Source organism: Rhinoderma darwinii, chromosome 6, assembly GCF_050947455.1.
Source record: "Rhinoderma darwinii isolate aRhiDar2 chromosome 6, aRhiDar2.hap1, whole genome shotgun sequence".
NCBI lineage: Eukaryota > Metazoa > Chordata > Amphibia > Anura > Rhinodermatidae > Rhinoderma > Rhinoderma darwinii.
The window spans coordinates 122899664-122925087 of record NC_134692.1 but is presented as its reverse complement, the minus strand read 5'-3'; the positions used below and the strand labels follow the sequence as shown (position 1 = coordinate 122925087).

The 25424-nt window shown below is 41.1% G+C and overlaps 1 pseudogene; it reads left to right on the top strand.

The window, feature by feature from the left end:
* Nucleotides 1-1408: 1408 nt before the first annotated feature.
* Nucleotides 1409-24756, top strand: LOC142656648 (uncharacterized; annotated as a pseudogene).
* Nucleotides 24757-25424: the final 668 nt, after the last annotated feature.

The window sequence follows — 25424 nt, the reverse complement described above, 5'->3', positions numbered from 1 at the left end:
TGAAATTCAGAAGGGGTGTAGGCTTGAGGTAAACCAATCAGAGACAATGTAACAATATTTGTTATTCAGTAAAAAGCATACAATAAAATACATCATTATAATTCTTCACACATTATGTTTACAGGTTTCTTATCTCTCTTTTGGACAGAATGTCCTCGTGGAGATGGGGGGAGACCTTCCCTCACGCATACTTGCCATCCCCCCATCTCACTCCCTGTCCATCTTCGCATGGGAACCAAGGTCAAAGATAAAACATACGAAATCAACATTACTTGTATTAAAGGAACAATGGCTTTTCTATTCACTACAATAAAACCAAGATGGGAACTCCAGACAAAATGGCTGCTGCACGAAACTAAATCATTTACACATTATCATCACTTTCACATAATACATATCTTAGTAATTCGGCATCCTGCTTGATAATTCACAATGTAATTTCATACAGAGAATATAAGCAAATAAATCATCTTTCACAGGTTGTATAAGGATTTTTTCTTTGCGGGAAGACTTGTAGTTTTTATTGGTACCATTTTGGAGTAGATGTGACTTTTTGATCACTTTTTATCACATTTTTTTTAAAGTCAGGATTCACAGAAAACAGCAATTTTTCCATAGTTTTTTATTACATTTTTTATGGCGTTCACCGTGCGGATTAAATATTGTAATATATTTATAGTCGGGGTCGTTACGGACGCGGCAATACCAAATATGTGTAACTTTTTTACTTTATTTAGTTTTTTTTAATACAAAAGCAGTTTGTAAGGGGAAAAGCTGGGTTTTTCATTTTTTTTCACATTTTTTTTTAAAATTAACTTTATTAAACTTTTTTTTTACTTTTTTACTAGTCCCACTAGGGGACTTTAATATGCGATTCTCCGATCGCTATTGTAATACACTGCAATACTTTTGTATTGCAGTGTATTACTGCATGTCCGTTTTTCAAAACGGACAGGCATCTGCTAGGTCATGCCTCCGGCATGACCTAGCAGGCATTCGCTACAGGCAGACCTGGGGGCCTTTATTAGACCCTCGGCTGCCATTGAAGACACCGACACTCGGCGATCTTATCGCCGGGTGTCGGTGAGAGAGAGAGGGAGCTCCCTCCCTCTCTCCAAAACCACTCAGATGCGGTGCACGCTATTGTGCACCGCATCTGAGGGGTTAAATGGGTGAGATCGATACTTATATCGATCTCACACGGCAGAGCAGGGACGCTCCCAGCCCTCAGCTGCCTCTGGCAGCTGAGAGCAGGGAGATTTGACGCTCCCTGCTCTGTTTACTTTAGCAGTTTACTTTAGGATGCAGTGCCGTAAAAAGACATATGCATCAGAATAAAGCCCGTTAGTGGCCGCCGTTAAAAGGCGTATTGGCGGTCACTAACGGGTTAATGTCAGGGCTCGCTCTAATGGCTGTGGTCAGCGGTTCTAAAAGAAGCAAAATCAAAGGTGAGAAGAGGCTGGACGCAGCTGCAGGCTTAAGGGAAGCCGACATGACCGTCCTGGTAGGGAAAGGGTTAATGTTACGAGGTCAGGGAAAGTTGAAGGAGCTGAAGGAGGGACGGGGAGGAGTTAAGGGGGGCGGGGGGGCCGTTACTGCGCTTCCCGCTGTTTCTAGGCATTGAGCCGGAAGCAGCGGGAGGAGTAACACAAATTAAGCAAAGCTCCCACCCTCCCACCCTTGTTTTGTTACTCCTTAGGTCTTATGTACGTCTGTCTATGAGCGTTTTGTTTTATTTTGTGTGCTTATTTAACATGTTTTTCTTTTTTCCGGAGTAGGTTCTGTTGTCATGGCAGCTGGCGGGGGGAGTCCTTGAGGCCAGTCAGTACAAAATGGTGGGGGGGTCGCATCGGGGGTATGCGTCCCCCAAAAAAGGTACATGGTTGAAGACTTCATCGGGTGTTATCCCTTTGAAGTGGTCTTCTGGTAGAAGGTATGTCACTTGAAGGCTTCATCGGGTGTTATCCCTTTGAAGTGGACTTCTAGTGGTCGGTATATCACTTGAGGGCTTCATCGGGTGTTATCCCCTTGAAGTGGACTTCTAGTGGTTGGAGCCATCTGCAGAGGTGAACGGTGCTTCCGAGCTGGTTTACGGCTGGAGGTAATTAGTGGTTTGCAGATGGCTAATTCGGTGTGTTCTTGAAAGGAACATCTGAAGGGGCTTCAAGGACTTCCTCTGCTCGGGTTAATGTTAACGTTTAATTGTTATTTATGATGCTGACCCATGTTGGGTCATGTGAATTATTAGGAGGAATTCTCTGGTGGATTCCTAACTAGTTATCCGAATGTTTCGGATTTAAATTGTTTTTATAAAACTGTGAAATTAATAAACGGCTGCTGTGGCCATTTCACATCCAACCTCGGTGTCATGTGTCGTTACTAAATGGGGGTGGGGGATAGTATGGTTTAAGGTTAACACACGACTCTACCTAGGCAGGTCAAGAGAAGGCAGCCCTGCCTGGTACCATTGGAGAAAGTTTCTGAGAGAATATCATTTGTGAGAACTCTGGCTGAGGGACATGAATAAAGGACTATAATAGCCTGTAAGATAAGGTGGCAGAGACCACATTATTCAAACACTGAAAAGACAAACCCCAATGTACTCTGTTATATGTCTTCTCCGCATCCAATGAGAGGAGCAGGGAAGGCATTCAATGGAGCTCAGCCCAACAGACCGGCTCTATAAATCTGCCAACAGAGACCTGTCTTAATTTAATAAAACCCACTTGGTGACCTACAATAAGTTGCAGTAAAATGTCTAGGAGACGAGATGAAAGTTTCTTGGCATAGATTTTACAGTCAGGGTTTACAAGTGACATTGGTCTGTAGCTAGTGACTAGAGATAGTCTGGGAGATCAACTGTCCCCATTATAATTCTAATATTTGTAATGTATTGACTGTCCAGTGTCACTAGATGGCACTGTAACTGGATGTCATATATTTGTATGTTTCGTTCTCATATATGTAGACTTGTTGGTAATTATTCTCATTCTCCATTTTGTTAACCAGTAAAAAGAGCATACCGTATATTGTTGTTGTCGCATCGTTGTCATATTCAATCATAATTCATTACTAAACATAACAATTGGTGACTAGGAAGGGACGCTGAGCAGTAGGATTATACAGACTTCATTTGATTAGAGAAAATATTGAATTCCAGTTGCTATACGGCTCAGCTTATACAATACTACAACTATAAAATGGCTACCGACGGTCAAATGGAGGAATTTCATGTCTGAAACCCATATTTATGGAATTCATATGCTGAAAGATTCATGTTTTACCTAGAAGCAAATAAAGTATCTGATGCTGTTCAGAAACGAGCCGTGCTGCTGAGTGTCGTAGGCCCCAAGACATTTGATATTGCCCGTTCTCTGGTGTCCCCTGCGAAACCCAGTGACTATTCTTTTGAGAAGATCATTAGTGTTAAAAATAATTTTGCTCCTACCCCACCTGAAACTGTGAGGCGTTTCCATATTAATAAAAGGAATCAGCTTCCAGGTGAAAGTATTGCGGCTTACATTGCTGAGCTGCGCAGATCGTCAGAAAACGACAACATTTTAGAGTCCCTATTTACCCTTTCCCGACCGATGACGAAAATGAAAGTCATGGTCAGCTGCTAGATCGCGCATCATGACGTTCATTTTCGTCAGTATTTCAAACTATCACTCTGTGTAAACAGAAAAATAGTATCAATAAAAACTTCAATCCGTCCCGCAAAAAACAAGCCTTTACACAGCTTTTTTGACTAAAAAATAAAAAAATTCTATCTCTCAGAATACGGTGACACAGAAAATTATTTATAAATAAGTGATTTTATTGTGCAAACGCTAAAAAAAGGAAAAAAACTATATACATATGGTATCGCCTTATTGTACCAACTCGCGGAATAAAGTAAAAATTTCATCTATAGCGTACGGTGAACGTCGCAAAAAAATAAATTAATAATTTCGGCAGAATTCCTGGTTTTTGATCAGGATTGCAAGAAAATTGAATAAAAAATGGTTAAAAAATCGCATGTACCCCAAAATGGTACCAATGAAAACGTCAGATTGTCCCGAAACAAATAAGCCCTCCGGTGGGGAAAAAATAAAAAAGTTCTGGCTCTCAGAATATGGCGATGCAAAATGTGCAGAGTGTTCCGAAAGCGGAAAAGGTCGGGCGCCATTTATAAGTGCGACACCGGCCACATATCTATGAAATATTATTTATTTACCCCATTATTGTACCCTCTTATTATGCCCTGATGTACCCCGCACAGATTACATATACCCCCACATTATAAACTGAAATACCAGCGAAACCCCAAACAAAACTACCACCAAGCAAAATCTGCGCTCCAAAAGCAAAATGGCGCTCCCTCCCTTCTGAGCCCTGCAGCGTGCCCAAGCAGCAGTTTGCATCGCCATACCCGAGAGAACCTGCTTAACGTTTTATGAGGTATTTGTCTTCTGTAGCACAAACTGGGCACAACATATTATGCACTAAAATGGCATATCAGTGGAAAATTGCAATTTTCCCTTTGAACCATCCGCTGTGCACTAACCCCTTTGCGCACTATGACTTAATTGCCCGTCATGGTGTGGGGGTTGATGTATGGAGCGGGCTCACATGCTGAGCCCGCTCCATACGCTGCGGGTGTCAGCTGTGTATTACAGCTGACACCCGGGACTAATGGACAGGTACAGCGATCGCTCTGTTACAGAAGCCTGTAAGAATAACAATATACTGCAATACGCTAGTATTGCAGTGTATTGTACCAGCGATCCAATGATCGCTGGATCAAGTCCCCTAAGGGGATTAATAAAATGTGTAGAAGAATTAAAGTTATTAGTAGTGAGAATTTTTTTTCAAGTTAAAAAAACAAACCTTTTCCCATTTTTCTTCTAAAGTAATGTAAAAAAATGAACAAAATTTGTATCGCTACGTCCGTAAAAGTCCGAACTACTACAATATACCATTATTTAATTCGCACGGTGAAGACCTTATAAAAAATGTAATAATTCAAACCACCAAAATCGCTTTTTTTTTTGTCACCTTAGCTCTAAAAAAAAATGTAATACAACTTTTTAATCACTTTTTATGTACCAAAAAATGGTACTAATAAAAACTACAGCTCCTCCCTTAAGAAATAAGCCCTCGTACCACTCTATTGATGGAAAAATAAAAAAGTTATGGCTCTTGGAAGGCATGGAGTGAAAATCTAACATAAGAAAGCAAAAAATGGATCAGTCCTGAAAGGGTTAATTCATTTCTAATGAAAAAATGTATGACCACAAATGGGGTATTTCCGTACTCGGGAGAAATTGCTTTATAAAAAATGGTTGTTTTTTTCCTCCTTTATCCCTTGTGAAAATGAGAAAATTCAACATTTTAGTGGAAAAAAGTTTGATTTTAATATTCGCACCCTAATTATAATAAACTCTGCAAAAGACCCGTTGGGTCTAAATGCTCACTTTTGGGGGGTTTCCACTGTTTTGGTCCCTCCAATGCATTGCAAATGCGACATTGCACCGACAACCATTCCAGCAAAATCAGAAATCCAAAATCCAAATGGCGCTCCTTCCCTTCTGAGCCCTGCTGTGGGTCCAAACAGCAGTTTATTACCACATATGGGGTATTGTTGTAATCGGGAGACATTGCTTTACAAATGTTGGGGTGCATTTTCTTTGTTATTCCTTGTAAATATTAAAATTTTCTATGTTGTTTCAGAAAAAAAGTAGTTTTTAATTTTTACAGACTAATTCCAATATATTTAGTGAAAAACCTGTGTGGTAAAAATGCTAACTATACCCCTAGATAAATACCTTAAGGGGTCTAGTTTTCTAAATGCAAAAAAATTGGGACACAGAATGTAATTAAAACCACAGAAAAGGCCATACTCACAGATTACGAGGAGGGTAAAAAACCCGTTCCAAACAGGACACGACCAGGTCAGAGAATGCTGATGAAGGGAAGTGCCCAGGTGTGTTTAAATAATGATAGCCTCTCCCACTAACCTTGAGGGGAGTGGTGTGTTGGGCATGGAAGTAAATGTGTAATGGAAAAAATAATAAAGTACTGTGTATGGTGTACATGTGAAGTATAGGGGATATTACTAAGTGTAGTGTGTAGAAATCAGGGCTGTGAGTGATGCAAAAACGTGAGTGTAGTGTGTAAAACATGGAGGCATAGTGTTTTCTAAATGGGGTAGTTTTTGGGGAGTTTCTATCGTTCTGGCAGCTCAAAGCTTCTCCAAATGTACAGTGGGGCCTAAAACATTTTCAAGCAAAATATGAGTCCTGAAAGCCTCCAGGTGCTCCCTTCATTTGGGGCCCTGCCGTGTGTCCAAACAATGCATTAGGGCCACAATGTGGGTATTTTTCAAAACAGGAGAAACAGGGTGATAGATTTTGAACCCCTGACGAAGCATCAGCGAAACGCGCGTCGGGTTCAGCAGCGGTCCCCAGGCCTTGATCTCCTGGCTATTCCCGTACTTTACAGATGTAGGTATACTGTTGTTCAAACGTGATTTCTGCGATTGTATTGACATTTATTTACGTGTGTATATATATATATATATCAATCTGTGCAAATGTGCTATACCTATTACCTGTTTTAAAAATCCACTATCCATGCACTTTAGCATTCTGGGTGATCTTGTGACCGGATTACTATCTGGGTGTTCTGCTGCTTTAGTGTTCTGATTCCATCTTTCTATCCTGCGAGGGTTATGTTATTTTATCTTGTTCAGTTTTGTCTGTTTGCATGTGTTTAATTGACATTAATAAAGGATTTTTTGTATTCTTTCAATTACATGGTCGTGACTTTTTTGGTTTAATCTATCAGTCACTAGGACCTACTGGTATATCTGGGGGTATTGCTCGGTTTGCTAAATGTTATCTTCATTTTCATGTTCGCTTTACAAAGAAATCGTTCTTCAAACTGATACTTTTATGAAAAAAGTGAAATTATTTTTTTTTCACCTGCTATGCATTAAATTTAGCAAAAAACTGTGAGGTCAAAATACTTCCTATACCCCTAAATAAATACCTTAAGGGGTCTAGTTTTGTAAATGGGGTCGTTTATGGGGAGTTTCTATCGTTCTGGCAGCTCAATGCCTCTCCAAATGTACAGTGGGGCCTAAAACATTTTCAAGCAAAATATGAGTCCTGAAAGTCTCCGGGTGCTCCCTTCCTTTTGGGCCCTGCCGTGTGTCCAGGCAACGCATTAGGGCTACAATGTGGGTATTTTTGAAAACAGGAGAAACAGGGTGATAGATTTTGTGGTGTGTTACTTAATTTTCATGTTTGCTTTACAAAGAAATCGGTCTTCAAACTGATACTTTTATGAAAAAAGTTACATTTTTTTTTTGTTCACCTGTTATGTATTAAATTTAGCAAAAAACTTTGAGGTCAAAATACTTACTATACCCCTAGATAAATACCTTAAGGGGTCTAGTTTTCTAAATGGGGTCATTTGTGGGGGTTTCCATCATTCTGAGACCTATGAGCCTCTGAAAACCTGGCTTGGTGCAGGAAAACAAAATGTACTTCAAAATGTATACAATTATTATTCAATTTGTAAGTCCTCTAAATTGCTGAAAATTTATTTTATTTTTTCAAAAGTGCTGCCAAAATAGAGTAAAGAGATGGAAATATATATTTAATTTAAAAAAATTGTACATATGTGACATATTGCAGTTAAAAATAGGGAAAAATGTTAATTTTTACAAAATGTCTTCAATTTTTTTTATTTTTTTATTAATTTCCACAAATTGTATCAGTCTACTTTTACCACTAAAATAAAGTACAACATGTGATGAAAAAACAATGTCAGAATTACTTGGATATTCAAAACTTTCACAGAGTTATTCCCTGATAAAGTCAGACATACCAGATTGACAAATGTGGCATGGTCATTAAGGTCCAAACAGCCCCGGTCATTAAGGGGTTAAGAGACAGACTTGTGTGTAGTGTCAGAGATGAGGCGCTTCAGAGGAAACTACTAGCCAAACCAAACTTAACCTTCGCTATAGCTCATGAAGAGGCACTGGCTTATGTGGCGGCATTTTTCCATTCAAGAGAAACACAGACCTCTTCTGGTAATGTAAATATGCTGCATAATAGAGCGCAATGCTACATTAGAGTCTGGACAAAGCAGCACATCCAGCCCACAATAGGGTTATTGCTACAACTGTGGGGGAAATCACAGACGAGATCAATGTCATTGATTAAGAATGCTGTCTGCCACCAATGTAAACGGCACGGTCACATACAGAGGGTGTCGCCAGGGACAAAATATACCAAGACACAAACAAGTAAAAGAGAACTCCTCACACAAATCCGACCATAAGGTTAATATATGAAGTGATGTTCCTGAATTAGATGACAGTGAATATGCCTCAGAATTTGTCAACAGAATAGAAACTTACAAAAAGGGACATAAGCAGCATAGTGAGGTAACACTGAATGGAGCAAAATCCAAAATGGAGGTGGATTCTGGATGCCAATATTCCTTGATCTCTGAGGAAACTTTTCAACAAACAGTCCTCCTATAGTCCCATGTGAAGTTATACTCAGATTATAATAAACAGGAAGTGGAAATAATGGCTGCGTATTTTGTCAATGTGTACTATGAAAAAGGCAATCTGCGAATTATCATCACTAAAGGCCATCGTGCGAGTTTACTAGGAGTAGATTGGTTTGAACCTCTAGGTATTCAGCTAACAGGAATACACCAGGTGAAAATGGACTGTCTGCTGGATGTCATTAGAGACTTTTCTGTTGTGTTTGAAGAAGGTCTTGGAAAATTCACAGGACCACCAATATCTTTTAAATTAGATCCAAATGTACCTCCGATACACATCAAACCACGACCTGTTCCATTTGCTAGCTGTGCAAAAATAGACGCAGAAATTGAACGCTTACTGGAACAAGGTTCATTAATTGCAGTCACGCACCCTGCCTGGGCTACACCTATTGTTCCGGTTATGAAATCAAATGGTGAAGACAGAATTTGTGCCGATTATAAATGCACAATTAAGGCTTCGTTCACATCTGCTTCTGGGCTCCGTTCCGACGATCCGTCTGAGCTTTCCATCAGAACGATGCCCTGACTGACATAAACCATAGGTTTCCGTTTCCATCACAATTGATAGTCGACTACGCTATTCGTTTATTTTTCGTGTTCGAATTCTAATAAAATCTATGAAACATCTGTGGGGTCAAAATGCTCACTACACCCCTAGATGAATTCCTTGTAGTGTGTCATTTCCAAAATGGGGTCTTTTTTGGGGTGTTTTCTTTGTTTTGGCATCACAAGGCCTCTTCAAACCTGACATGGTGCCTAAAATATATTCTAATAAAAAGAAGGCCCAAAAATCCCTTAGGTGCTCCTTTGCTCCTGAGACCTGTGCTTCAGTAAATTAGCGCACTAGGGCCACATGTGGGATATTTTGTGTTTCTCTGGTAAAACCTTCTGTGGATGGATTTCATATGAATATCTGTAAAAAAAAAAAAAATTTGTACATTTCATCTCCACTTTGCTTTGATCCTTGTGAAACGCCTAAATGGTTAAGAAACTTTCTAAATGCTGTTTTGAATACTTTGAGGATGAGGTTTCTAAAATGGGGGGACTTATGGGGGTTTGTATTGTATGTGCCCCTCAAAGCCACTTCCCAACTGAACTGGCCCCTGTAAAAATAGACTTTTGACATGACTGGCCTAAGTAGAGTGAGGCTGGGTTCACACGACCTATTTTCAGACGTAAACGAGGCGTATTATGCCTCGTTTTACGTCTGAAAATAGGGCTGCAATACGTCGGCAAACATCTGCCCATTCATTTGAATGGGTTTGCTGACGTACTGTGCAGACGACCTGTAATTTACGCGTCGTCGTTTTGACAGCTGTCAAACGACGACGCGTAAATTGACTGCCTCGGCAAAGAAGTGCAGGGCACTTCTTTGCAACGTAATTTGAGCTGTTCTTCATTGAACTCAATGAAGAGCAGCTCAAGATTTACGAGCGTCACAGACGCCTCGTATATTACGAGGAGGAGCATTTACGGCTGAAACGAGGCAGCTGTTTTCTTCTGAAAACAGTCTGTCATTTCAGCCGTAAATGCCTGCTATCGTGTGAACATACCCTCATGTGCTATCTAACCTTCTAAACCTATTCACCCCCTTTTCCTGCCCATCTCCCAATAACGACACGTGACAACCGAGGTTGGATATGAAATGGCCACAGCAGCCATTTATTTATTTACATTATTTAAATGCAATTTAATCCGAAACATTCGGATAACTCCAGCTCTAATTCACATGACCCAACATGGGTCAGAATCAGAATTAACCATCAACAGCTCAATTTCTACCTGTTGTTCCTCCCGCTGCTTCCGGCTCAATGCCGAAAACAGCGGGAGGAACAGATAACTCCCCCCGTCCCCTCCCCTATACGTCCCCTCCCTTTCCAACTATCTCCTCTCCTATTGGTTCCCTTCCCTCCTATGGCAGTCATGGAGGCTTCCCCTTAAAGAGGCTCTGTCACCAGATTTTGCAACCCCTATCTGCTATTGCAGCAGATCGGCGCTGCAATGTAGATTACAGTAACGTTTTTATTTTTAAAAAACGAGCATTTTTGGCCAAGTTATGACCATTTTTGTATTTATGCAAATGAGGCTTGCAAAAGTCCAACTGAGTGTGTTTACAGTAAAAGTACAACTGGGCGTGTATTATGTGTGTTACATCTGGGCGTGTTTACTACTTTTACTAGCTGGGCGTTCTGACGAGAAGTATCATCCACTTCTCTTCAGAACGCCCAGCTTCTGGCAGTGCAGACACACAGCGTGTTCTCGAGAAATCACGCTGTGACGTCACTCACTTCCTGCCCCAGGTCCTGCATCGTGTCGGCCACATCGGCACCAGAGGCTACAGTTGATTCTGCAGCAGCATCAGCGTTTGCAGGTAAGTAGCTACATCGACTTACCTGCAAACGCCGATGCTGCTGCAGAATCAAATGTAGCCTCTGGTGCCGATGTGTCCTCGCTCGTCCGACACGATGCAGGACCTGGGGCAGGAAGTGAGTGACGTCACAGCGTGATCTCTCGAGAACACGCTGTGTGTCTGCACTGCCAGAAGCTGTGCGTTCTGAAGAGAAGTGGATGATACTTCTCGTCAGAAAGTCCAGCTGGTAAAAGTAATAAACACGCCCAGATGTAACACACATAATACACGCCCAGTTGGACTTTTACTTTAAACACGCCCAGTTGGACTTTTGCAAGCCTCATTTGCATAAATACAAAAATGGTCATAACTTGGCCAAAAATGCTCGTTTTTTAAAAATAAAAACGTTACTGTAATCTACATTGCAGCGCCTATCTGCTGCAATAGCAGATAGGGGTTGCAAAATCTGGTGACAGAGCCTCTTTAAGCCCTCCGCGCTGCCGTCCAGCCTCGTCTTTTTCTTGAAAATGTGACAAATTTCTGCTAAAGTTCTAAGCCTTGTAACGTCCTAGAAAAATAAAAGGATGCAAAAAAAAAAAACAATGCCATTCTAAAGTAGACATATGGGAAATGTTAATTAGCAAATTTTTTGTGTGGTATTACTATCTGTCTTACAAGCAGATACATTTAAATTTAGAAAAATTTAAATCTTTGCAATTTTTCACAAAATGTTGGTGTTTTTCACAATTAAATACTGAATGTATCGACCAAATTTTACCACTAACTGAAAGTCCAATGTGTCACGAGAAAACATCTCAGAATCGCTTGGATAGGTAAAAGCATTCCAAAGTTATTGCCACATAAAGTGACACATGTCAGATTTGAAAAATAAGGCTCTGTCAGGAAGGTCAAAAATGGCTGCAGCGGGAAGGGGTTAATGATGCCAAGAAAATATTGTCATCTGATAGTGTATTGGTGCATTATGATCTAAACAGGTCCCTTACTATCACCTGTGATGCATCACCTTATGGAATAGGGTCAGTTTTGTGTCATACAGTTAGTGGAGGACAAGAAGCTCCAATTCCTTACTATTTAAGAACAATGAGTACTACAGAAAGAAACTCTGCACAAATTGATAAGGAAGCTTTAGCCATTGTGGCAGGAGTAAAGAAATTTCATGAGTAACTTATATGGAAGAAGTTTCACTATTATAACAGACCACAGGCCTCTTTTGGGTCTGTTCAAAAATAATGGGCCTACCCCTCAAATGATATCACTACGTATGCTCCGTTGGTCTGTAATGCTAAATGCATATGACGCTGAGCTACAGTACCGGTCAGGAAAAGTAATCAACAATGCTGATGCCCTTAGCCATTTACCAATATAGACTGCTGGTTTTGCAGTAAGTGCCATGTCTGAAGTTCTTATGCTGGAGTCACTATCCAATCCTCCATTGCAATCCACTGACATTGCTCGCATGACTGCCATGGATCCAATTTTGGCAAGACTATTAAACTGGATTTGGAAAGGATGGCCACATTCAAAATTAACAAATGATTTTAATCGCTTCCCGACCGCCCACTGTTAATTCACGTCGGCGCTTGCTGGGCTCTGTACAGCGCCGACGTGAATTCACGGTGGGTGTTAAAAGCGCGATCCGGGTGTCTCAGAGTAGCGCTGACACCCGGTTGGCGCTGTTATCCCCTGTCTCTAGTCCCGGAGACATGACCGGGACCTAATTGGTTCAGGTCCCGGACATGTGATCGCAGGGAAAGTTTGTTGTAGCAACGAACTGGAAAGTTTGTTACTACAACAAACTGGAAAGTTTGTTGCTACAACAAACTGGAAAGTTTGTTGCTACAACAAACTTTCCCGGGGACCGATTGCAGGTGCTGCAATCGGTTATAAGGTAAAACCGGAGGCCATACAACAGCCCCCGGGTCTGCCATGCACAGCAGCCTATGAGAACCAGTCGAACGCTGGTCCCCATAAGCTTCCTGTCAGTGTGACCTAGGTAGTGTAATGTACTATAGCAGCGATCAGTGCTGCAGGTCTTCAAGTAAAGCAAGTAAAAAGTAAAAAACAAAATTAATAAAAATGTTTTATAAAAGTGTAAAAATAAGTTATAAGTTACAAAAACAAAAAATGCTTTTTTTTTCCTATAAAAATAAGTCTTTTATTATAGGAAAAAAATTAAAATGTTAAAAAAAGTACACATACTTGGTATGGCCGCGTTCACAACGACCCAAACTATAAAACTATAATATTATTTTTCCCGCAAGGTGAACAGCGCAAAAAAAATATTTAAAAAACAATGTCAGAATCACTATTTTTTTGGTCATCAACCCTCCAAAAATATAGAATAAAAAGTGATCAAAAAGTCACATGTACCCTAAAATAGTACCAATAAAAACTACAACCCGCCCCTCAAAAAACAAGCCCTTACACAGTTTTTTTGACTGAAAAATAAAAAAAAGTTATGGCTCTCAGAATATAAAATAAATAATTTTATCGAAAAGTGATTTTATTGCGCAAACGCCACAAAACATAAAAAAACTATATACATCTGGTATCGCCGTAATCGTATCGACCCGCAGAATAAAGTAAAATGTCATTTATAGCGCACAGTGAAAAGTGTAAAAAAAATTTGTTTTTTTGTCACTTTGCTTGCCAAAAAAAATCAACAAATAAGCCCTCGCACGGCTCCGGTGAAGAAAAAATAAAAAAAGTTCTGGCTCTCAGAATATAGCCAGACAACCTAACCAAAACCTCACACCAAGAGATGGCGTATACTGGGGTCCCTTATAGCATATAGACCTAGAAACGAACCGTAAAGGGACATAACCCTTTACGGTTCGTCTCAGAATATAGCGACAGAAATTGTGCAGTGTCCAAAAGCGGATAAGATCGAGCGCCATTTATCAGTGCGACATTGGCCACATATCTGCGGATTAGTATTTATTTACCGAATTATTATACCCTCTTATTATGTCCTGATGTACTCTGCCCAATTTACACATACCCCCACATCATAAACTGAAATACCAGCAAAACCCCAAACAGAACAGTTACCAAGCAAAATCTGCGCTCCAAAAGCCAAATGGCGCTCCCTCCCTTCTGAGCCCCACAGCGCGCCCAATCACCAGCTTACGTCCACATATATGATATTTTATATCCGGGAGAACCCGCTCAACATTGTACGAGGTATTTGTCTTCAGCGGCACAAACTGGGCACAACATATTGTGCATTAAAACGGCATATCAGTGGATAATTGTAATTTTCACTTTGCACCACCCGCTGCGCATTAACGCCTTCGCACACCACGACTTAATAGCATGTCGTGGTGCGGGAGGTTATATATGGAGCGGGCTCATGCGCTGCGCCCGCTCCATATTCTGCAGGTGTCCGCTGTGTATTACAGCTGACACCCGGGACTAATGGACAGGAACAGCGATCACGCTGTTACAGGAGCCTGTAAAAATGATATTATACTGCAATACATTAGTACTGCAGTGTATTGTACCAGCGACCTAATGATCGCTCGTTCCAGTCCCCTAAAGGGACTTTTGGGAGGTTTCCACTGTTTTGGTACCTCAGGGGCTTTGCAAATGCGACATGACACCCGAAAACCATTCCAGCTAAATTTGAGCTCCAAAAGCCTATTATTGTTCCTTCCCTTCGGAGTCTTGCCGTGGGTCCAAACAGCAGTTTATTACCACATATGGCGTATTGCTGTAATCAGGACAAATTGCTTTACAAATTTTGGGGTGATTTTTCTCCTTTATTCATTGTAAAACTGAAACATTTCTATGTTTTTTCAGAAAAGATTTTCATTTTCATGGGATAATTCAACTAAATATAGCAAAAAAACTGTGGAGTCAAAATGCTAACTATACCCCTAGAAAAATTCCTTGAGGGGTGTAGTCTACAAAATGGGGTCACTTTTGGGGGGTTTCCACCGATTTGCTCCCTCCAGGGCGTTGCAAACGCGACATGGCACTGAAAACCAATCTAGAAAAATCTGCGCTTCAAAATCCAAATGGCGCACCTTCCCTTCTGAGCTCTGCCGTGGGTGCAAACAGCAGTTTAGTACCACATATGGGGTATTGCTGTAATCGGGAGAAGTAGCTTTACAAGTTTTTGGGTGCTTTTTATTCTTTATTCCTTGCAAATATTATATTTTTTTATATTTTTTCAGAAAAAAAGTAGATTTTCACTTTCACAGGCAAACTCCAATAAATATAGCAGAAGACCTGTGGGGTCAAGATGCTAACTATACCCCTAGATAAATTCCTTGGGGTGTGCAGTTTCCAAAACCGTGTCACTTTTGGGGGATTTCCACTGTTTTGGCACTACAAGACCTCTTCAAACCCGACATGGTGCCTAAAATATATTCTAAAAAAAGGAGGCCACAATATCCACTAGGTGCTCCTTTGCTTCTGAGGCTGGTATTTCAGTCCATTATCACACTAGGGCCACATGTGGGATATTTCTAAAAACTGCAGAATCTGGGCAATAAATATTGTGTTGCGTTTCTCTGGTAAAACCTTCTGTGTTACAGAAAAAAATGTATTACACATGAATTGAAGCAAAACAAATAAAATTTGTCAATTTCCCCTCTACATTGCTTTAATTCCTGTGAAACGCCTAAAGGGTTAATAAAATTTCTGAATGCTGTTTTGAATACATTGAGGGGTGCAGTTTTTAATATGGGGTGATTTATGGGGTCTATATAGTACATAAGGCCCTGAAAGCCGCTTTAGAACTGAACTGGTCCCTGTAATAATCGCCTTTTGAAATTTTCTTGAACATGTAAGAAATTGCTGCTAAAGTACTAAGCCTTGTAACGTCCTAGAAAAATAAAATAATGTTCAAAAAACGATGCAAATATAAAGTAGACATATGGAATATGTGAAATAGTAACTATTTTGTGTGGTATTACTATCTGTTTTACAAGCAGATACATTTAAAATTAGAAAAATCATAATTTTTGCACATTTTCTAAAAATTTTGGTGTTTTTCACAAATAAGCAATAAATTTATTGACCAAATTTTTCCAATAACATAAAGTACAATATGTCACGAGAAAACAATCTCAGAATCGCTGGGATAGGCAAAAGCATTCCAGAGTTATTACCACATAAATTGACCTGTCAGATTTGAAAAAATGGGGCTGGTCCTGAAGGCCAAAATGAGCTCGGTCTTGAAAGGGTTAAACCTTTTGAACGAACAAAGCCTAAACTCTCTGCCTACAAAGGTTGTCTACTCTGGGGTAACAGAGTGGTAATTCCCAGGGCTGGCCAAATTTAAGTGCTTAAAGCTCTGCACGAAGGACATCCTGGAATTGTTAACATGAAGGCTCTTGCTAGAAGTTATGTATGGTGGCCTAAAATTGATGAACATATAGAGCAATGGGTAAAGAAGTGTACTCCTTGTCAAACCACACGTGATTCTCCATCAACAGCTGTGTCACGTTCTTGGGAAGTAACCAGAAACCCGTGGTCTAGACTGCATATAGACTTTGTAGGTCCAGTTCAATGACATTTTTCCTTGCTGTTGACTACTTTTCCAAATGATTAGAAGTTGTACCAGTATCCTCTGCCGCAAGAAGTCCTGTCATACAAGTTCTACCGAGGCTGTTTGCAACATATGGATTACCTCATATAATTGTGTCAGACAATGGGCCACAATTTACATCCAGAGTTCAAAGTGTTTATGAAAAATAATCTTATTAACCATGTTACAGCAGCTTCATTTCATCCAACTTCAAATGGACAAGCAGAGCGCATGGTTCAGACTACTGAAGATGCTTTAAAGAGAATTGTTGATGGAGATTGAAATCACAGACTGGCAAGTTTTCTACTACAACATCATGTGACGCCAGCTCCAGTACCGGATGCAGCCCTGCAGAACTGCCGATGAACAGGAGGATCGAGACCTGTTGGGACAGACTTCATCCTGAACTCACATCTGATTTGCAAAACAAATATGAAGTCAGATTGTCTAAAAAATATAACTCCTCATCCACAATGCATTTTCGGGAGGGTGATTGTGTCTATGCTAGAAACTATACATGGGACTAAGATGGATACCAGTAACTGTAGTGGAAACTGCAGGATCTGTGGCTTACAAAGTAAGAACTACTGATGGTCATGTTCTAAGGACGCATATATACCAACTAAGAAGCAGAGTAGAGGAATGCATATCACCTGCTATTGAAAGGGATCCTGACCATAAGGTAGCAACATTTCAGAGTGATGCCTTACATTCCACTGACCCTCCTCTTATCCAACAACAGGAACAATCTTCTTCACCATCAGATGTGCCTCAGGATAATGAACCACGTGTAAAGGACACTTCAAATGAGACTATTCCTTCACATTTATCAGACCCAGGGCCAGACTTCGGGGTGTGCGACCTGTGCAATTGCACAGGGTGCATCACTCCAGCAGGTGGAAGGGGGTGTTGCGTTCCCTTCTCCCTTCACCTGCTTGTCTTTCAGAAGCATTCTCCATTTTGATAACCAGTAAAAAGAACATATATTGTTGTTGCCGCATCGTTGTCATTTTCAATCATAATTCATTACTAAACATAACATGGAGTGAGTGTTGTTATTCACCGGAGTATTAAATGTTTAATACCGGGTCAAGAATCAGAGAATGAAAAAAAGACATATATTCCTCCATTTTAAGCAAAATAATAAGGTTTTTATCCTGGCATTGGTTTATTCCCCCCCCCCCTTATATTCATCCATTGTCTTAATAAAATATGTATTTGTTTGCGGGGAATATAAATAACTGCCCAATAATAATTATGGGAGATATGAACTGTGTCATGAATGAAACTTTAGATAGGGTCAGATGTCTCCCTATATTAAGGTCCCCAATTACAACCCCTTTGGCGAGTCTCTGTGTTGAATCAGGCCTAGTTGACCTATGGAGAGTCAGGAAACCCCTTAAAAGGGAATATTCCTGCCACAATAAATCGCATCATACTATGTCTCGCATTGACTTAGTATTATGTAGCGAGTTGGGGGCAGAACTGGTAGGGAAAATCAAATATGATAATAGAGGTATCTCAGACCATTCCTCGATAGTTTTAGAAATAAAGACTGAGAAAAAGGAACTATCAGACAGTTAAAATAAATCCACATTGGTTCAATATAATTAAAAATCTGGGGGACATAAACAATCAGTTAATAAAAATATTAATGGTAAACTGGGATTCTGCCCAAGACAGGATTGTATGGGAAGCAGTAAGTTTTTTTTTAAGAGGCAATTTGTTCAAAAGCATAACTAAATCAAAGAGAGAATTTATTGTGATGGAGCAAGAAAAAAACCAAACTGTGTATCAGAATATGAGGGACTATATATTAGAACCCACATGGTAGAATATGAAAAAATAATTGGCTTGATGCTTTGGAGGATTACAGAAAATGTGTATTAGCTAAAGCACAGAATAAAATTATTTTCTTGAGTCAGAAAAGATACTGGGAATCGGATAAACCCAGTGAGATGTTAATGAATATTGTTAAAAATCAAAGAGCCGCAAATAACATTGCTGTCATTAGGGACAAAGTAGGTCGATTGATCAGGGATCCGGAGGAAATAGGTAAAAACTTCTATGAGTACTTCTCCGAACTTTATAAAATAGAAAGGGAATATGATGAGGAACAACTAGAGAAGTACCTAGGGGATATCCCATTTGTTACTAAACCTGAAAATCAAAGAGAGATCTTAGGGAATACTAACAACGCTCAGGCAATGTGCAAGGGGCAGGGCCCTTCTTATAGTCCAGGGAGATCATTGGACTAATTACTAATGTTTTGCATGTGCGCGCACTGGCCCTTTAAGGCCGGGCGCTATTGTGCACGCGCACCCTACAGGACACAGCAGATTGGAGTGGAAGTGAGTGCTGGCGTCTCCTGGGGAGGAGATGCGGGCCAGCGCTCACCAGAGGGGTGAGTAATCCCGACGGTCCATGGCCATGGATGTTACAGATACATAAATATCAATGTGGATTTATTACTTGAAGATCTACCAGACACTGTGTAACGTGAGTGTTTGGTAATATGCAGATAGGCGCTGGGGGGGGGGGGCTCCCTACTCCATCCTGTCTTTTGATGCATTCAAGGCATTTGATGTAGTGGAGTGGGGATATCTCTGGGCGGTGCTGAGAAAATTTGGCTTCGGGAAGGCATATATTAAATTTATTCAACTATTGTATACGAAACCACGAGCAAGTGTAAACGTTAATGGCAGGGGTACCACCTTCTTTGAACTGACGAGGGGCACGAGACAGGGTTGCCCACTTTCTCCCCTGCCGTTTGCATTGGCAATCGAGCCCCTGGCATCCCTTATTATGGGGGTGTTCGGAGGGTTCGGAGCACGGGGGGCGGAGGACAAAATGGTCCTGTACGCGGACGACCTTCTATTATTTGTAACAAACCCAAGAGAAATAATTAAATATTTGATGGATAAAATACAGGTATTTGGCTTCGTCTCTGGATTGCGTATAAATTGGTGAAAATCTATATTGTTTCACTAGATGACACGGAACCAGGGGTATATACAGATTTAAAAGTAATTAAAAATTATACAATTTTAAATATCTGGGGATAGATATCCCCAAGGAGATAACGGACTTCACAAATCTCAACATTCAATTATTAATAAAAGAAATAGAGAAGAAAATTAAAAGCTGGAACGAGCTCGCTATATAGAGCCGATAAGATATGTCCGATTAAATCAGTTCTATCCCCAAAGTTGATATATGTTCTCTGCAACTCCGATATGGATTGATGACAAAATATTTCATAAGATTAGAACTTTATTTAATAACTTGATTTGGGGAAGAAAGAGAGTCCAAATAATTTCCGAACATTTCCTGATGTTAATATGTATTACTTAGCAACTCAACTCCAATATATACAGGAAAGGGAGGATACAGATTTTTTGCAATATTTGATAAAGGAGGCTGGTGTACTTTTTTTTTGGTATATTGGAGACTCCTGAAAGTAACATTGGGGTTAAGGGTAAACTTCCCAATCAAACTGAATAAGAGCTGGAAAATGCTAGGTAGAATCTCTAACCGGCAGGGAGCATTTAGGTTTACACTTTTATGGTTCAACTTGAATTTAACTGAACTATATACATTATCAGGATATAATCTCTGTCACGGTCTGTGGGTATGTGGACTCACTAGGCCGCTGCAACGGTTCTCACCGGTTTGTTTGTGGATCCTCTGTGTTGTCTGGGAGATGGTGCTTGTAACCCAGGGCAACGCTTGGCACAGCAGGTTTAGAGGCAGTCAGATGAATAGGCCAGAAGTCAAGACAGGCAGACAGATGTCGTAACGGGTATGGATAGCAATAGGTCAAGGCAGGCAAGAATAGTACAAGTTCAGGCAGAGGTCACAACGGGAAATCCAGACAAAGGCAGAAGGCAAGGTAACAGGGAAAACAGGGTACAGGGAAGCTCACAGGGATAACTTGGTTGAACAAGCAAGGATCTGAGGGAGGAGGATCCTTAAATAGGAAGTCTTAGGATTTTGGCACACGCCGGCCCTTTAAGAAGGGAAGAGTCAGCGCGTGCACCCTCTAGTGGCTGCAGCCGCACATCGTGGATGGTGGCTGTGGAGGGAGGTGAGTGATGCAGTTACCTGACGACGCCCAGAGCCTGCAGAGCGTCCGGATCGGTTGAGTGGAGCTCGGGACGAGCATGAGGGAATGAAGGGTACCGGAACCAGAGCAGAGGCCGTGGAAGCAGCGGGGACCGGCGCGGCAGCCATTAGAGCCGCACCTCTGTAGGGGGGAGGCAGCTGGACAAACAATAGAGCACCCAATAAATACAAAGTCAAGCACAAGGGTACCTGAATAATCAAGACAGTGGCAGAGGCTTTAGCATGGATGGAGGTGGGTGCAGTAGGATGCGCCAGAAGTGGCGGACGACAACAGGTGCAGTAGGTTGCGCCAGTTGTGACAGATAACAACAGGAGTAGCAGGACACGACTCCAATCACTAACAGGCTCAGGAACAATAACACAGCATGGGATACAGGTATCAGGGCATGGGAACACACTAAGGGACCATTTGCAAAGACTAACATGGGAATTACTAACAAGGGGCCCTTATTATAATCCAGGGTGATCTGGGAGTAATTAGTCAATTCTAAACATGTGTGCATGCTAGCCTTTTAAGGCCGGGAATGAGCTCGTGCGTGCACACTAGTGGTTACTGCAGGACAGGACGGCCGCATGTGCTGGCATCCCCAGGGAGGAAGACATCGGCAGGATGAAAGAGGTCTGCAGTCTGCAACCGTGGCTGTTACAATTTCCTGGGGAAAAAAACAGGTTACAAATATTGGTGATATTATCGAGAATGGGAAAATGAAATAATAGGAAACCTTGGAAAGAAACTATGAGTTAGGAAAAAAAGGAAACATTTGCAGAAACACAACTCAAACATGTGATTGGTAAGTCTGCAGATAAGGAGTTGCTTCAAATATTTCCCCTTCATGGGGTATATAAGCAAATAGCCGAATCAAATCCGAAGAAAAAGGCTCTGGCAAATATTTATAAAGGGTTATTACAATATAAACTAAATAAAACAAAATGTAACAGTGAAAAACAATGGTCAAACAAATGAAGCCCTTGAATGAACAACACTGGGCAAAAATTTATAACAAAATTTGGAATGTGGCTTTAATCCCAACTTTGTCCTTACAAACCTGGCATTAAGCCGGACTACAAACTCTCTCTGATCTTTTTGATCAGGACACCCTGTGTAGTTTCTTGGATTTACAATAAGAATATAATCTGGGTAAAGCAGAAATGTATAAAAATCTGCAGATCCGTTTTTTTCTAACTGGTAAAGGTCTACCAAAATTCCCTCTTCTTACACCCCCTTATACATTTTCACATTGCAAAACGACCTTACAAAAATATGTTCACACCTTTTATCCCCTTTAATCAGACATGCTACTTTATCAATCGTTTGTAAATGGTCAATAGACCTCAAAACCACTTATACCTCCCAGGAATGCTCAAAATCTTCCTCCTGTGCAAACCACCACGAGGCGTATTTCAAACTTTAGTCCAGATGTACAATACACCAAACAAACTTACCAGAATGTTTCCTGCTACTGCATCTGCCAATTGTGGGAAAAATTGTGAGCAGGTGGGAACTTTTACATATTTTTGGGAGTGCCCCGACATTAAGCCTTTGTGGAGCTCCTTATCCATTTTTCTACATAGATTACAGAAATCTCCACTTTCACCCGATTTGTCTCTATCGCATTTACAAATGGAGAAAATACCCTCCCCTTGTGGAACTATCTTGTGCCACATTCTTATGGTGACAACAACTTCCATATCCATAAAATGGAAATCTCTTGATGTACCCACTATACAAGACATTGTTAGATTTACTAATTCGAGCTGTAGCTATGAATACATGATAGCTGGAAGTATGCATCTCACCCTCACATTTTGGGATAAATAGAATATTAGGGCAATGCCTGGACATGCTGATCCACTATATTAATCTCGCTTCCCCACACCCACTACAATTTACTCCTACAGGTGACCCTGTTTTGTGTTTTGTTTTATGTGTTTTGTTCTGATCTGTTTAAAAATATACCTTGCCGTGTTTTGCTATAATTACGTTCGACCCACTGCTGCTCAGACTGGTGTATCCGACTGGTGTATCCCCAGGGGCGTACAATGAAATCATTGAGCCCAATAGCAAAATTTAGAAAGGCCACACCCACCGTGAGAGCTCTGTCAAATGTAGTTTAACATAACGCAGGGTTAATGTGGTGTTGTTTTCTGTCACTTTTTCTAATAAAAAGTAGCAGAGATTGTTAATAAATGTTGCGCTATGCCTGACTCTGGAGCGGGTATGTTTTTCCAGCCACATTTGGCACATGATGGACAAAGTGTAACAGGTCCAATACTAAAAAAAACTGTCGACACTACTCAAAAAATGCAAATGAAGTAGGGCCAGTAGTTCCACGGTGTTATTAAAGCTGGTGGTGCTCAGTAATAGGCAGTCATATAGTAGAAATATCTATATACCACGTCACCCACAGGTAAAAACTGGCAAAAATTCTTTATTTTCAGTGCTTCATAGCAGGCATTATACGGGAGATTTGTTTCACGTCTTCTGGTGATTTGTCATGTGGATCAGGGGCTTCATAAATATAGCATTCAGCCCAAATGTTAATGCCAGAAAACTGTCAAACACATTCATACATTTTTCCCAGAAAGATTTAAATGATTAAACTCTAGATGCCGACAGCCACCACTAGGGCGCGTTTGGTGTATATGGATTTGTACAGCTACTATTGAACTCAATGGGAGCTGTAAACATATGTATGAACTGATCTTGCTGGCTGCAGACAAATGCTGAAACTGTGTCAGAAAGCAGAAGAAACCGTTCAGTTTCGGCCCCCTAACACCACAGGCTCCATAGCAGTGGCGTGGTCTATCTCGGTGGAAGGTACGCCACTTTGTATCCTATACGACTATTCTTATCCTAAAATGACAAACCCTCCTCTCTCTGCAGATCAATACTGTTATCTTTAAAGTGATCAACTTGTCTGCTTATTATACCAAAGAATCAAATAGTGTAATTTTTAAATGCAACAATGTTTTGGTGTTCACCCAGTGTTGGGGCTTGTATGGTTAAGAGTCTGCAATAAACTTTTCTTTATTTGTATACTAAAAAACCTCATGAGAAGTGGACAGTGACAAACCGTGGGTATGTGGACCCAATAGGCCGCACCGCCGTAGCGGAGTAGCAGCTGGCCAAACAACAGTATACAAAGTCTATGCAAAGTCCTAGCACAAGAGTTCCTGTAATAGTCCAGGCAGAAGAAGAGGCTTAGGCACAGATGGAACTTGACGGTAGATAACGCCAAACGTGGTGGATGATACAAGGAGTGGCAGATGACACCAGACGGGGTGTATGACAGCAGGCATGGCAGATGGCACAACACGACTCCAACACGAGAAAGGGCACAGGAACAAACACAGCACGGTATACTGGTAGCAGGGCACGGGAACACTGGAAACAGGATACGACTAAGGGACCATGTGCTGGACTAACATGGAAATACACAACAACGCTCAGGCAAGGAGTGAAAGGGCTGTAAAGGGAAGTGTTTTATATATTTATATCTATGTACATTTGAGTGTAGATATATATATTTGTCCCTCCAGAAAAGTGTATCTCTAGCCTCCGGGGGAGGGGGGAGAAGACAGTGGACACATTCCCACTGCCTGCCCTCCCCCGTCACCAGGTAATGAGATTGCATGGGGGGAGCCATAAACAGTTCCATGCCCCCCCCCCCCACTTGCACGTGCATGAGCACGTGATGTCATACAGAAGTGCACGGGGGGTTTAAAAGGACAAACTGTCCCACACTTCACTCTCTTGCCTCCTGCCTCCCTCAACAGATCCTGATTACCACATGAACCTCTAAGTATCCACGTGTAGCAGCAGCTACACGTAACCCTCTTCCCCTTCCTTACTTCAACACTTTCCTACCTGCCTGCACGTTACCTGCATATCCCCTGGTACCTGTACATCCCCTGGTACCTGTTTAACTCTTTCTCACCATTTATCTGCTACCTGTGGTACACAGCAACCCATTCCCTTTGTTAACCCTTTATCCTCCTTATCCCCTGTTAACCCTTTAGTTCACAGGGACAGTTATTGCTAGGAGGGAGTGTGAAAGAAACAGTGAGCTTGTGTATTGTTTTGTAACGTAACTTCTATGTATTTTAGTTAGAGCCAGGTGGAGGCGGAGTTCACAGAAGCAAGCATGAGTGAATGCACTGTATGTTTAGATAAGTGGGTGGTGGTATAAATTAGGATTGTGATACCGTGTTTATACTGTACTACGTATAGTGTGAGTTACTCAGTATATATTAACTTGTTTTATGTATTGGGGTATACTGATACTATACGGTGATCAGCTACTGTGTTCTGTGTTTGGTGAGAGGCCCCCCTTTAGAGCGCATAGCTTGTGGGACCCAGGGGATCACTTCACACCCCCCTGTTTTCCCCCTTTTTCTATCCTTCTTTTCCTTTATTCTGTTCTCTTGTTTGTTCTATATTCTGATTTTCCCCCTATTTATGTCTTGGTATCTTCCCACACCCCTACTGTGGGGTGTGTTTTGGTATTTACCTTGTTCTGGAAGTTCCCTCAGGTTTGACCTCGTGACCAGGCAGATGTTGGCAACAGTCCAGGGATTGGTTTGAGCAGCTGAGCGATGGGAAATCCTGGAGTATAAAAGCCCTTGCTGTCTGGTCCGATCAGCAGTTAGTCTGAAGAGGAAGCCGTTTGAAGAAGCCACGCCCACCCTCCACTTTTTTCATGGACGGAATTCCTGTCGCGGTGTTTGTTAGTGGGTTGTCGCACAGCTAATGCTGTGTAGACAAGTTCTTATTTATTGGACATTTCAGTATTAGACATTATTTATTTAATTATTCAGTTA